The sequence below is a fragment of the Dromiciops gliroides genome, chromosome 2 (assembly GCF_019393635.1).
Source record: "Dromiciops gliroides isolate mDroGli1 chromosome 2, mDroGli1.pri, whole genome shotgun sequence".
NCBI classification, from domain to species: domain Eukaryota; kingdom Metazoa; phylum Chordata; class Mammalia; order Microbiotheria; family Microbiotheriidae; genus Dromiciops; species Dromiciops gliroides.
This window is the reverse complement of record NC_057862.1, coordinates 521,105,093-521,120,750: the sequence shown is the minus strand read 5'-3', so window position 1 is coordinate 521,120,750 and position 15,658 is coordinate 521,105,093. Positions and strand designations below refer to the sequence as shown.

Sequence of the window (15,658 nt, the reverse complement as noted above, 5' to 3'; positions counted from 1 at the left end):
TTCAAATCCAGTCTCAGACGCTTGACACTTACTAGCTGTGTGACCCTGGGCAAGTCACTTAACCCCAATTGCCTCACCAAAAAAAAACCAAAAATGATTTGAAGACAGGTGAGGGGCAGCTAGGTGGCACAGTGGATAGAGCACTGGCCCTGGAATCAGGAGGACCTGGTTCAAATCCGACCTCAGACACATAACACTTACTAGCTGTGTGACCCTGGGCAAGTCACTTAACCCCAATTGCCTCACTTGAAAAAAAAAAAAAAAGAAAAGAACGAAGACAGGTGAACTCAGTTTTAAATATAATGAGTTCAAAACATCCTGATGGATATCTGGCAAAAAAGAAATGTAGGCCCTTCGAGTTCTTGAGAGAGTATGTAAAGTTAAGAGATATACCAGAGTATTTTGAATACTGGCATGACTTTTCCCACAAAGCTTGTCTGTGTAAATAAAATCCAAGTCAAACTTATAATCAGGTTCTTATTTTAACTCATTTTGATCGTGATTGCTCTCTTTGTGAGAAGACAGAGCAATGACAATCAAAATAAATATCTTGACCTAAATTAAAATATAAATATTTCAAATTTTCCCTCATATTAATTTAGACTTGCACAAGTAAATAAGAACACACTTTCTATCCCCAAGTAGAACATAAGCTCCTTGAAAGCAGACATTGTTGTTTTATATTCCCCAGTAGCAATGTCATACATGTGATAGATGTTCATTGTTTGTTGAAATGAACTGAATTTTTGTTTTGTTTTGTTTTTGTTTTTTAGTGAGGCAATTGGGGTTAAGTGACATCCCCAGGGTCACACAGCTAGTAAGTGTTAAGTGTCTGAGGCCAGACTTGAACTCAGGTACTCCTGACTCCAGGGCCGGTGCTCTATGCACTACACCACCTAGCTGCCCCTGAAATGAATTTTTAATAAGGCAATGTTATTTACCTTATTACATTTACCTTATTTAATAAGGTAACAGTATTTACCTAATTAATGTTACAAAGGATGGCTCTCTGGGGAGCGGAGAAATTTACTCAGAAATTAAGAGATATCTTCAGAACTATATCAATAAACTTTTTTAAAACAAAATGTTGTAGAATTATTTTTCAATGTGGGTATGTACTATACATACAAACATACCTTTCCTCCCCCTTCAAAGAATTCTCACTTTAGGAATACGGACTATATTGGGGATTAAACTAGATTGGCAGTGGATTTAGTGGTCATCCCAGAGAAAGTATCACTGAAACTAAAGGAATAAAGGAGAGATATAGTAAAAAAAAAAAAAAAAAACAAAGGTCAAAGACAGAATAAAATGTGGACAGGGCTAGTGATGGACCAGGTCCATTTGTTATCTGAGGACTAAATAGCTCAGAGACTTGATCATTATCAGGCTGGCTATAAGGCAATGAATTTTCTGACCATAGTAACTCTGGGAAGCTTACTATCACATACCCTTGAATTATCAAAGTATTAGTTATTATAAACAATATTATTTAATTTTTATTTGCCTGTGCATCACATCTAAAGTATACAAATTCCTATAGACAAGAATCACAAGATTTTTTTTCCTAGACTACCTACCCCCAAACTCAATGACTAAGAGGGGATAGGTATCATGGGAAAATTCAACTGTTAATTCAAGAATGTAAAGTACCCAGTTCAACAAAAGCAGTGAATTCTTTTAAAGAGAATAAAACTTCCTGATGGATTGGATTCCTGTCAAAAACTGGGTGACATCATAGAAGTTGTATAGTGGAGTAAGGAGCACTGAAACCTGAGCTGAAGTTAACTCTACCATCTACTCATGACTCACCAGGCTTTTCTGTGCTCTACTTTAGTATCTTCTGTAAAGGGGAAGTGAGTTTTACTAATAGTTGCCATATACACCCGAACCACTTCACAGGGTTGTACAACTGCTTATTAAGTCTCAACTACATACAACCATATGTAAATACGGTTCCCTGCCCTCAAATAGCTTACAGTCTAGCAGGAGGATGATAGACTGCAGTCTATCATCATTTTAAACTGCCACCACCATTACCCCTGCAGACCCCTAACTCTCCTTTATTTCAAAAGGATAAAGTGACCTAATAAATATGAAAAAGCTCTAAAGATCCTCTATTAAAAACAAGGAATAATTATTAGAGGTATAAATTTTGAGTAAGTCATTGGGATTCTCTGGGTCTCAATGTTCTTATCTGTAAAGTCGAGATAAACTTTTGTTCCTACCACGTCATAGGTTTTAAGAATTAAATGAAAAAGGAAACTAAGGTAGAGAGATCCAGAATTCTAGGGTTAGTGGCAGAAGGAACCCTGAAAGTACAGATGAGGAAATTGATTCCTAAAGAGGCAAAATGAGTTGCCCAAAGTCACACCAGTGGAAGAACTTTCCACAGCACCAAGGATAAGAAGGTGCTCCACTCTAAAATTCACCTGTCTATTAAGTGAGAATAGCCACTTCCTCTAAAGAAACCTCTTCAGTTGGGGATATCAGTAACAAGTAACTTCAAGTAAAACTTTGCCACGATGAGTGTCTTCAGGAACCAAACAAAGGGCAGGACTGACGGCATGACCTCGGAATATCCCAAGAAAGGTTGTAGAAGAAAGACAGAACTGTGCTTGGCCAGGACTCACGAAGGGCCAGGTACTTTTTTCATGTAGGGATAGTTTTAGACATTTTAGCTGGTACACTGAACAATCACAGACAAGCCACACAGATGATGTTCAAGAAGCCATGGAAGGGGCAGCTAGATGGCGCAGTGGTTAAAGCACCAGCCCTGGATTCAGGAGGACCTGAGTTCAAATCCGGCCTCAGACACTTGACACTTACTGGCTGTGTGACCCTGGGCAAGTCACTTAACCCCCATTGCCTACCAAAAAAAAGAAGCCATGAAAGCAGGGTTTCAGGTCAGGGACAAGGACCCAGCACTGAATCCTGCCAAGGAAAGACGTAGTAGCCAACTTCTCAAGACTATGACACAATAGAGGGCAGACTGTCACAGCCCAGCCAGTTTCCAGAACCCAACACAAAGCATCAAATAAAACCAAGCTTACGACATATACCTCAAATACAGGAAAGTTACCTGGGGCTAGAAGAGAAGGCAATAAATAAGACTATCAAAATCAGGGGAGTTAGATGGTGATAAGGTGAACATGTGATAGGAAAACCAGGTGGATGAATGGTGAAGCTAGGGACTGGACTTGTGATTTCAGTAGGATAGGATACTCCCGGGTAAGAGATCTCCCTCTCCAACCTAAGTAATGGGGTGTTCAGGGAAGACTGGTATCTCCGATGTGAGGGCTTACCAAGCCCTTTTCAGGGCTGCTCACCTGTCTTTGGCATCCCTCTGATTCACTCAATTATCACCTATGGTTCCAAGAAGGTATATAGCATGCACAACAGCCATACCTCCTTAAAACCTCCCTTCACAGCAGACATGCTAAACCAGGTTGAGGATAACCAATAGGCCTCAAAGCTGTCTGAGATACAGGGATGTCTAAGCATGTGAAGATTTTTCCCAGTGGAATGGGTAGATGCATACAATCTATTCCAACAGCCATAAAGGCAGCTGAAGCAGATGCTATGGAAGGCTTAGAGTTTGGTCAGGCATCAGAGACACAAGGTCATCCACTGCATCTCAGGCCATCACCAACTGCCTTTATTTTTGTTTTCCCACTGGACTTCAATGACTCTGGAAGAAAGAGTGAGGCCAAAGACTTCTCCTAGATCTGCCTCACTTAAATCCCATTGATAAGCCAGTCAAGACATTACCTGTGATATTTTGAAAAAGACAAAGAACAACAAAGTCAGCACCTCCTTTAAAACTACAGTTCTTGGGGGCAGCTGGGTGGCACAGTGGATAAGAGCACTGGCCCTGGAGTCAGGAGTACCTGAGTTCAAATCTGGCCTGGACACTTAACATTAACTAGCTGTGTGACCCTGGGCAAGTCACTTGACCCCAATTGCCTCACTTAAAAAAAAAAAACTACAGTTCTTGGCCTACTTATACAAAAATATTTATAGCAGCTCTTTTTGTGGTGGCAAAGAATTGGAAATCAAAGGAATGGCCGTCCATTGGGGAATGGCTGAACAAGTTGTGGTATATGATGGTGATAGAATACTATTGTGCTGTAAGAAATGACAAGCAGGAGGATTTCAGAAAGGCCTGGAAAGACTTGTATGAACTGATGTATAGTGAAGTGAGCAGAACCAACAGAACCTTGTGCATAGAGACAGCAATATTGTTTGATGAAGAACTGTGAATGACTGAACTATTCTCAGCAATACAATGGTCCAAAACAATCCCAAAGGACTAATGATGAAGTGTACTCTCCACCTCCAAAGAAAGAACTGATATTGATGGAACACAGACTGAAGCAGGCTATTTTTCACTTTCATTTTTTTCTTTTATACATGTACATAATCGTACATGTATAACCCATATCTGCTTGCCACCTCAGGGAGGGCAGAGGGTAGGGAGGGAAAGAGGGATAAAGATTGGAACCCAAAACTATAAATAAAAATGTTTATTACTTTAAAAAATTTAAAAATTTTTTTAAATCTTTTTAAACTACAGTCTTGGGGAGCTGCCCAGAGAGACCTTTCATAAGTGACTTGCCCAACATCCCACAATCAGTATGAGTCTAAGGAGAGTTTTTGAACCCAGATCTTACTGACTTCAAGGCCAGCTCTCTCTCCTATATACACCATAGCTTCTTAAACTGTGGGTCTTGTGGGGGGTGGGTCACAAAAAAATTTCTCAACAGTAAAAGGTTATGTATACCTATTTTATGTACCTATATACCCGGGTTGTGTAAAAATTTCTCCGGTAAAAAGGGGTTGAGAGTGAAAAAAGTTTAAGAAGCCCTGATATACACCAAGGCATATCTGAATGATGAAGAGGTATGCAAATAAATATAACTATAGGGAAGAGTACAGTCCCAGATGAGAAAAGAAAACAAGGTGGCTCTGCCCAAAGTCCAAGGAAGAACATCCAGAGAAATAAAGGCAAGGAAAGAATAGTTCTAAAAAAGATCTATAAGATATAGATATAGATATAGATATATAGATACAGATGTAGATGTAGATAATATAGATATATAGATATAGATATACAAGAGGGAAGGGCAACTTAGAGCCTGAGACATGTGGAAATGACTGGGGAAAAAATGTTAAGAGGGAAGAGCAAACAGGGAGTTAAAGGAAACAATAAAGAATTAAATGTACAGAGATCATGTAAATAAATTATAACTGAAAATATAAATAGATTATATGGTAATAGCATTAGAATGTGCAATACCAGAGACCTGACTTCTAGAACTGAGAGCATTAGAGAAAAAAGAATGAAAATGAACTTGAGTAGTGTTTGGGGGAATCCAAATGTATAAAAACTTTTCCCCCTTTTGGGAACTGAAGGAGGAAAGGGGAGTTTGGTAACAGACTTAGGAAGAATTAGAATTACTAATATGTATATGTAGGGGAAGAGGAAATGGGGCATTGTCCATAACTTGTGATTTAGAAGGAGGAGGGTATTCCCAGTGTGGCTATTCACATGTATACAGATTTGGCTGAGGTACTGAAAGGTTAAGTGACTTGTCCAAATGAGTATGAAGAAAGAACTTAACCAAGTCCTCCTAACTCCAAGTTCAATCCTCTATCAGCCTATGTTCCCAATTCTCATATACCCTTTTCTAAAAAAAACCTTTGAGGCTAAAATGAGAAATTATATGAAAGGACTTAGAAAGGTACTGTATAAATTTAGGCTATTAATGTACTGTTGTTGGCTTTCAACTCAATCAATAGTAAGATCCTTCATTAAACCATCTGTAGCAGACAAGTTTCCTAGACTTACCTTTCAAGAAACTAAGAATAGGATTCAGTTCCCATTTAGGAGTTCAGCTTTTGCCTAAACTGGATACACACCTTGCCCCCAAGACACAGACCTTGATAGTATTAAGTGCAGCAAGGCAAAATCCCTTACTACTTTTAACTTCCATAACAATTTCTTGAAACAATTCTAACATAATTAAATTCAGCTTAAATGAGTCAGGCATAGTCAGAAAGCACTTAAATTGCTTAGAAGCTATTTGAAAGAAAGTACAAGATGAAAAGGTCTCTAATATAACTATTTTTAAAATCCCCACATGAACCAGGCAGAGAAACCTGATTAGCAATCACAAGGTATTAGAAGAAATTGGTCTCAGTTTTGGCAAAGAAAATTGTTTGGAACACTGACTTTAAGAGTCAATTGTCAAGTTAATAAGATCTTAAATTATTTTAATAGAGGTTCACTGTCCACAACGAAGAAGTCCCAACTGGTAAAACCATGCTTAGTGACTGCATAGTGGATAGAGCACTAGTCCAGGAGTCAGGAGGACCTGAGTTCAAATTTGGACTCATTCCCTAGCTGTGTAACCCTGAGCAAATAACTTAACCCAAACTGCCTTAAATATCCAGGGCCATCTCCAGTCCTCCTGACTTTTTTTTAATCTTGCCACTGAACCCACACTGGAGAGAATAAGGTTGGGGACCTTGCACAACCCTCCCTCATTTAAATCCAATTCGGTGAAAGTCATGCCAACCCCCAGATGTCATGTTCCTTTTTGAGAAATGAAGGACAAACAAGAACACATTTTTTAGATGTCTTAGGAAATCATGGCACATGAGAAATACTGAAGAAACTATGTTTTAGTCCAGAGAACACTTAGGGGTAATAATGATTGCTATCCTCAAATATTCAAAGGGTTATTCTGTCCAGTTGCAAAGAGAAAAATTTGCTGCAATGGATGGAGATCACAGGGAGGCAGAGTTTAACTCAACCTAAAGAAGTGACGGTTAAGCCGCCCAAAACTGAAATGGGCTATCCCATAAGGGAGCAAGTTCTTCCAAGGTTGGATGTGTTCAAACACAAGTTAGATGACCACCTGTCAGGAATGTTGAAGAGGGATCCCTTTAATTTATTAGGGTCTATGACTAAGTAGACAAAACTTTCTTGACAGGTTTTTATTCTAAACAAACAGCTCTGCCAAGACTTCATACAAGTGCTTTGTGCTGGCTCACGGCATCCACAAAAGTACCAATGATCTGATAAGGTAAGTTAACAAAAAAAATCATACTTTGGACCAGGGGAAAAACTTGGGGCAAGGCATTTATTTCTGGAACCGACTAGCTGTGTGAGCTTAGGTGAAATTTCTTAAGTTCTTTTAGGGCATGGACTGTTGCCTATTTTTGTCTTTGGGTCCCCAGCGCCCAGCACATAAAAATGTACTTAATGTTTGTAAAATGAAATTGTAAAACGAAAAATATCTGTTCCCCTCCATCACAATACTGTGAGAATAAAATAAAATCTCTATTGAAAATTCATCAGGCTCTCATTATCTACTAGAACTACACAAGGCTCAAAAATTTCTTATAGGTTATTTTCTTCCACATACATTTAACTTCTATTTTATACTTCACCACACAGTCTAAAATTTCCCATTAGTCACGTGTAGTACACCCAATTAAGAGGAAGTACTCTAAAAATGATGTATAAATGAGGTTAAGAAACAAGGGGACAGAGCTTTTAGCCCTATGGGTTAATTACAAAGGACAAAAGCCACATTTCATAGATTTATCTTTAGAAGCATAAGCTTTCTAGGGGCAGCTAGGTGGCACAGTGGATAGAGCACTGGCCCTGGAGTCAGGAGTACCTGAGTTCAAATCCGGCCTCAGACACTTAATACTTAACTAGCTGTGTGACCCTGGGCAAGTCACTTAACCCCAATTGCCTCACTAAAAAAAAAAAAAAAAGAAGCATAAGCTTTGCAAGACACTTTACATATTCATGTTATTTGAGCTTCCCAATAACCCCTATGAATTAGTACTAGTCAATTGTCAACATTTTACCAATGAGGAAACTAAGGCTCATTCTGACTTGTGCAAGGTGGAAGCTAATACAGGTCAAAACCACCAAATATGAATCCCACGTCTTCTAACATCTCTTTCCACACTACATACAATGCCTCCATGGGAGCACACATTACAGCTGGAAGGGATTTTTGAGATCCGTAGTTCAACCCACAAAATAAGCCTTTAGAGCCTAGGAGGTAAAGTGATTTGCCAAAGGTAAGTCAGCCAATTCCAAGTCTCCGAACAAGGAAGTAAAGGGTTCTTTCCTTTACATCAATTGCCTACAAGACTTAGATTCTCATTCAAAATTACATAAAGGGACTGCACATATATAACCTACATCTAATTACTTACTGCTTCAGGGAAGGGGGAGGGGAGGGTGCAAAGGAGGGATAGAATTTGGAACTCAAAACTTTAAATAAAAATGATTATTTTTTAAAATTACATGAAGGTCTAGTCTTTGGACCTGAAAAATAAAAACATGAAAGTGTCCCCCTTTTCCATTATCTTGACTGTTTTGATCCATAAATGCTGTGACAAGTAGGTATCACCTACGCCTGGCTCAGAGTCTCCCCCCCTTAGAGGTAAACTGGATTAGATATATATATTTGAGAATGAAAAATAGTGAGTGAATAAGAATCCCTTTTGAGAAATTTTGCAAATGAGAAGGGATAGTGGAACCAACCTGATGAGACTAAAAAAGGGACTTAATTTTCCCTTCCACACTGTCACATCTGGAGAGCCATGCTCGTTTTGCTAGCTCTAGAAGCTGCTGAGGTTTTCCCCTGTTATCAGACAAGCCCAAGGTCCTGTGAAAGTAGATAGCACACCCAGCAAAGGGGAAAGAACCTTTTTAAAAAATGTTAGAAATTGGGTGGTAAGAGGTATGAATGAGAAAGTTGCCAGACGTCACCATGAGTGAGTGGTTTTTAAAAATCAAACAGCATAGATGGGGAAGCTTGAAGAGAGCAGTCCTCGTAGGAGGAATGAGATCTGACAGGGAGGAAGATAGGGATAGTGTAGCTAAGAGGAGAGAGGAAAAGAGGGAATGAAAAAGGAATGGGGTTAAACACTTCAGCCGGAAAGATTAGAAGGGCTGCCTGAGAAGCCAGCGACTGAGACGAGAATCTGAAGCCAAGGCAGAAGCGTGAGGGGGAAAGGCCATGAGTGAGATCTCTGGGTCAGTAGCCGGGGGCATGTGAGGCAGCAGCCCGGCTTGGGCATCAGGACACATGACAGCGGCTGGGCTAGGGGTGACAGTTCAGTGGTGGCAGCTGGGGAATGCGGCATCCTTTTCTGATCCTATCCCTCGCCCCGACAGGGACACACTGCTGGGGAGGGGGGGTGGAGGGAGGAGGATGAAGGGGATGAGCGGGACGAGGAAGGGGTGACGGCATAATGCAGCAACACGGTGAGGCCGGTGCAAGAGGGCAGAGGAGAGGGAAGCAGGAGCGGGGCAGGATGACAAGACACGAGACCCGGCGAGGGCAGGGATGGAGAGGGGCAGGGAGATGGAGTTCGGGGCCCAGAGCCTAGGAGGTCTGCGGGGAGGTGGGGGGGGGGGGAAGGCGAGGGGGATCCTAGGGCAGGAACAGGATGGAGAGGGCCTCGGCCTCTCGTGGAGTGGCTTCCAAACCTGGGTGCGGGGATGCCTCTAAGGGCGGGGAGCCCAGAGATCCGAAGGATGAGCACAGGAAGGAGGCTTGGGGAAACACTTTAAGTGGGGGGGCCTTTAGCGCCCCAAGTGTACCAAATGCACCTGACCCCCAAGGCAGGGACGCGGACAAGGGCACAGACCCGCGGCATAAGCCCAGAGGTGGGAGCCTTAGCACGCATCCGAGGTCAGGAGGAAGGGTCCTTGGAAGACACTTGCGGGCGAGAAAGGGGACGGGGGTCCCTTCTGAGTCCCAAGTGCACTAAGTGCATCTGACCCCCGAGCCAGAGGATGAGGAGGGGCCAAGACCTGAGGATAAGCACGGGGGAGGGGGGCAGCACTTGAGGGAAAGAAAGGGGGAGGCTTGGGATGCACTTGAGGACAGGATAGGGGACGCACTTGAAGACCCCGGGGGGGTTGGGGGGGGGTTCTGAGTGCCCAGGGCATAACTGCCCCTGGAGCCCCGGCATCCAAGGTTTCGAATGATGAGGGATGGAGGGGAGAAGCGCAGGAGGATGCGAATGGAGGAAGATCTACCCCCCCCGGAAGATGAAGGCTGGAGGGGTCCCGCTCCCGGCCGGATGAAGCGTGGGGCGGGGGCTAAGCTCCTTGCGGGCAGGCATTGTTTCACTCCTGCCTTTGTACCCTCGGCGCCTAACAGCGCAAGCACGTAGTAGGCGCTTACTAAATGCCGGCCACGGGATAGACTGCCGAGCCCGGGATGCGGGGCGAAGGAGGACCGGGGGTCCAGGCGGCCCGAGGCTGAGGCAGGCCTCGCGGGAAGGAGGGGGGGGTCCCGGGTCGGAGGCGGGGGCGGGGTGGCCAGGCTCGCGGTCCGGTACCGCCCCGCTTGGGGTAGCCACGCTTGCTCTCACCTGGGCCGGGTTGCCGGCGGCCGCGCCGCTACCTAGCCCGGAGCCGGAGCTGGAGCCGAAGCCGCGTCTCCTCCTCAACCTGCTCCCGCTCCCGCTCCCCCGCCGCCGCCTCCAGTCGCTGCTGCCGCTGCTACTGCCGCCACTGCCGCTGCCGCTGCCGCTGCCGCCTGCAAAATGGCGCCGCCGAGGGGAGGGCAGGAGGCGGGGGAGGCCGCGGGGAAGCCAAACCCCCCAGCCCTCCCCCTGCCGCCGCCGCCGCCGCGGCCTCCTCCTCCCCCAGCCCCGCTCTCTCCTTCGCCCCCCCCCACCCCCCGCGACACACACCCGCTTCCAACCTCCGCGCCCAGGCCCCCCCTCCGCGCGCCGGCACGCGCGGCGCCCTCTCGCCGCCCCAATTTCGTCAGCACCCTCCCTCAGCCCCCGCCGCAGCCCCGCCTCTCCCCCCCCCCCCGCCGCGCCTACCTTCACTCCCCCCCCCCCCCCCCGCCCCCGGCCCTCAATGCCCTTTTCGCCCTGATCTTCCATCCTGCCAGGCTCCTCTCCTCTCACCCCAAATGAACAGAACCCTGCACTTAAAAAAGGAAAAATAGCCAGGGAAGCTAGATTCCGGACCCCCCACACACACACCTTCCATCCCCCCCCCCACATGTCCCAACCCTGGCCCTACACCCCAAACCCCTGGAATCGGGAGCTGAAGGGCATTCTATCTTAAATTCTTTGAATTGGTCCCAATTAAATCTCTTCAAACGTTTTTTTTTTATCATTCCATCACCCCCCAATTCTTTTGAATTCCCTTTCTGAGAAGAGTTGCCACTTCTAAAATTAAATTTTCTTTGCCTTTACACCTGCCAGGCTTTGGCCTGAAGGCGTTCCTAAGAATAACCCATCCACCCGGGGGTGCCCACACTCCCCTAATTGTTAGGGGTCTGTATGCAGAATTCTCTTCCAAATAAAATACGGGTCATGCCTTCAATATAGTAATACCAATAGCTGACACGGATGTGAGCTATATAAGCTTTGGAAAGCACTGTACTTGTTATATATGTCATTTGAACCTCCCAATCCTGTGAAGTAGGTCCCATTATTGTACCCATTTTATAGATGGGGAAAACAAGCTTCGAAGGGTTGAATGATTTTCTCTTGGTCCATAAAGCTGGTACTTAGGGAAGGCAGATCTCCTAGACTCCAAGACCAGCACTGTACTCGCTTAAACACACTGCCTCTCCCAGATATCATAGCATGACAGATTTAGAGCTGAAATGGACGTCAGGTAGAGGTCATCTAGTCTGACCTCTTCATTTTACAGATGAGAAAACAATTTTTATTTCCCCAAATTTTCATTTCTAATGGTGGCTCTTTTCACTATGATTGATAATAAAATGATATGTTTTAGGAGCAGGAATTTCTCTGGGTTTTTAATGAAATTCATAAACAGTGCTTACAGTTTGTTGAACTTAGGAGTCTACTGGGTGGAGAGAGAACAAAAAAGAGGTTAATTCTTAAATCTACCTATTACTTGGTTATAAGATTTTAGGATGGTCCAAGGAGATGAGCCTCTCCAGAGACAAAGTAGACTCCAGTATGGAACATTAAAAAAAAAAAAAACAACCCAACAACTAATGGTTGGCTTTTCATCTTGAAAGTGATTCTGTCCTGGCCAATATTAACTAATTAATTCTCACAACAGGCCTTTGAGGGAGGTAAGGAATTGTCCATGATCAAATTTCACATTTGAAAGAAAGGCTTTCATGATCAGAATTATAAGCCTTTATTAAAGCAGTTCCATACACATGAAATTGTATTCAGGACACATCATCAGTTCACATTTGCTGGGTGCCTAGAGGGGGTGTGGTACAGAACCAAGAATTATGGGAATCTTAAAGAAATTAGAAAGGATGTGGTGTTTATCTTTGAAAAACTCACAAATCCTCATCTGTAATTTTCCCAAATAACCTTTTAAAAATGAATCACTAACAGGAAATGCAATGGTTCATTTTTTGGGGATGTCATTTTTTTAAATTTATGAAGCATTGGAAATCTCCTTCCATGCTTTATACTGGATCTGATGTGACCTTGGGTTCTCAAAAGGCTATATCAGCAGAGAACCAAGTCTGGCAGGGCTACTAAGCCAGAAGAAAAGTTTGAAGTACAGGCCTAGTCGGTCCTCCCAGGACCAACCTAGCTAAATTTGTAGTGACTCGTTATTATCAAACTGTTGGCCACTGCTTGACAATTTTTTTCAGCCACAGAAACTAATAAAGACCATTTATTAAAGAGAGGAAGGTAGTCAAATGGTAAAGTGGATAGAATCCCAGGCCTGGAGTCAGGAAGACTCATTTTTCTGACACTTATTAGCTATGTGACTCTAGGCAAATCACTTGCCCCTGTTTGTCTCAGGTAAAATGAACTGGAGAAGGAAATGGCAAACCATCCAAAATCTTTGCCAAGAAAACCCCAAAATGAAGTCACAGAGAGTCAAAATCAACTGAAATGACTAAACAAAAAAATTAAGAAGAGAAGCTGCAATCTGCATTAATGGAGAGAATATTGTACTAAATCCCAGGTACTTGAAAGACAGAAATAAAAGTTGAAAACTCCAAATACCCCCAAAAGATAGAACCTATTCAATTATGCAAAAAGTCTTTGATAATATTTAATTTCTTTATAAAAGAAAAATGTAACTAATTTCAGGACACAATGGACAAAAAACCCCATCTATTTTCTTAAATATATGTATAAATGTATAGCATTAGAACAATATTTTGTTTTTACAACATAATACAATACAAAAAAATAGTTTCAGTTGCTTTTCTTCTTACCTTTACTAAAGCAGTACTGAGTTTTTGTTTGTTATGGTTTTTTGGGCAGGGTGATGGGGGTTAAGTGACTTGCCCAGGGTCACACAGCCAGTAAGTGTCAAGTGTCTGAGGTCGGATTTGAACTCAGGAACACTCCTGAATCCAGGGCCAGTGCTTTATCCACTGCGCCACCTAACCACCACCTAGCTGCCCCTGGGTTTTTATATAATGTCCCAAAAGTCTTAAGTCCTTAAACTTGAACTAAGACTTTTAGGTCATCTAGTATAAGAGAGATGTAGGGTGAAACTTACATAACAATAGTTTGCATTTATGTATAGCACTTTAAAGTTTGCAAAGCAATTTGCTGCTTTAAGAATATTATCTCATTTTATCATCACAAAGACCTTGGGAGATTGGTGCTATTATTATTCTCTCTTTTGGGGAACCAAAACACATAAAGAGGAAGCAACTTGTCCAGGATCACAAAATTAGTGTCTGAGGCAGGATTTTAACTCCAGTCTTCCAGATTCCAGATCTAGAGCGCTAATGAATCTATGACAGATCAGTGAGTGCCATTTCTAAGCATTACATTCAGATAATCAAATGAGATAGTATTTGTGTAAAAAAAAAACACACAGAAAAAAAAAAAACCAACCCTTAGCAATAGTGTTCACTACTTAGTCATAGTAGACCTCCGCCAGTCTCGGACGACCATGGATCAGGGCCTTGAAGAGCCACAGGCCACAGTGTGGCTGTGCAGTCCGATGTGGGAGCCGCAGCTCCTGAGTGACTTATAACCAGTAACTGCCGCATCCCGTGTTGTATCTACCCCATGAGGAGTAGCTGGAGTGTCCTATCCAGGGTGCTGGCCTGGGTGGATCAATATGGAAAACAAGCTGTTGCCCATGCAGCAGGTTTTCCCTCTCCTCGACATTGGTGGATCCAAAGGAGAGGCAGAGCCAATACAGTTTGGCACCAGTGCCGCTGCAGGAGTTGCCAGAGGGATGTGATGTCCACCATCCAACTGCCTAAGGGACTCCGACTCCTGATTTTTCCTCGGGGTTAACTCCCAAAGCCTTTCCCATATATGGGTATAGCCACAAGGCAACTGAGGTTTAAAATCAGGGTTTCCTTCCCCTGCCACCTGCCAAGGCTAACAAGCCCCACCTGCCCCGAGGCAGGTTTTAAGGTGCCAGTGACTCGCCTTCGCCCCTTCTCCTATTAGTGGAAACAGTTCTGCCATGAGAAGGCCAGGAGTTGTGCTTCGGTTGTCAGAGGCTATTTGAGACGCAGGCCATTGGAGCATTTTATAGAGAGTGGGAGCTTATCGCCACTCCCACCCCGGCATTACAAACCTTTGGAACCCCACTACTTAGTAGATGCTATGTAAATACTTATTCTCTTCCCTTCCCAATTCAGCAAAGATCAAGCATTTGCTGTTACAGCTGCTATCTATTCGAGGTCCTGTGGACATACAAAGTTTAGATAAGTTACAAAATGTGGATAGATTTAGTCCAAGCCATCCTGGAATTGTCTGTTAGGAAGATAGAATGAGGAGGCAACCCTGTGGCTTCTAGCACTATCCCTGTGACTCTCCAAATCAAAGTATCCCTTCCTAGCCACCATTCACTATGTCAATCAGTCAGTCAATAAACATTTATTAAACACCTATAATATGCCAGGCACCGTGATAAATTCTGTGGATACAAAGAGAGGCAAAAAGCAGTCTCTGCCCTCAAAGAGCTCACAATTTAATTGAAGAATGCCCAAGTGCCCACTAAAACTGAGGTGGGGAAAGGAGACCCAGTGGCACCAGGGCATGATGAAGTCTTATAGCCAGGTATGGAATTACGAGATGGCTGGCCTACATATCCTCCTTAAGTGAAGGAGCTAGAAGGAGGTGTCCAATGTCCACTTTTCTTCACCTTCTCCCATCAGAGGGAGGGCAGGGCCCAAGGGGAGGAAATACTGATGATGTATGAGTTTGGGAGTTGATCTTGCTGGAAAATGAATTTCTGGAGACAAAGATGAAAAGCCAGGAGAACAACCCAGCAGGAAATATGTTGTCTCTCCCTATTAGAAGATAACTTTGGGCAGCTAGGTGGCGCAGTGGATAAAGCACTGGATTCAGAAGGACCTGAGTTCAAATCTTACCTCAGACACTTGACACTTGCCAGCTGTGTGACCCTGGGAAAGTCACTTAACCCTCATTGCCCTGCCCCCGCCCCCCCCCCAAAAAAGAGATAACTTACTGAGGACACAGTCTGGTTTTGTTTTTGTATAATGTGTGAAGGATATAGTGAGAACTCTTTTACATATGCATTCATTCATTCATTATGAAGGGCTTTGAATGCCAAACAGAGTATTTTGTATTTACTCCTGGAGACAATAGGAAGACCCTGTGATTTATTGAGGGGGGTGGCGTGTCTGGTCAGACCTGT

General features: G+C 43.6%; 1 protein-coding gene across 2 annotated transcripts in view; it reads right to left on the bottom strand.

The window, feature by feature from the left end:
- SLC23A2 (solute carrier family 23 member 2) overlaps nucleotides 1–10,650 on the bottom strand; it is a 113,703-nt gene extending 103,053 nt beyond the window's left edge. For both annotated transcript variants that reach the window (XM_043983031.1, XM_043983032.1), the window contains exon 1: nucleotides 10,420–10,650. The gene's annotated coding sequence lies outside the window, so the exon portion shown is untranslated. The remainder of the gene's footprint in view (nucleotides 1–10,419) is intronic.
- Between the last annotated feature and the right edge of the window lie 5,008 nt (nucleotides 10,651–15,658).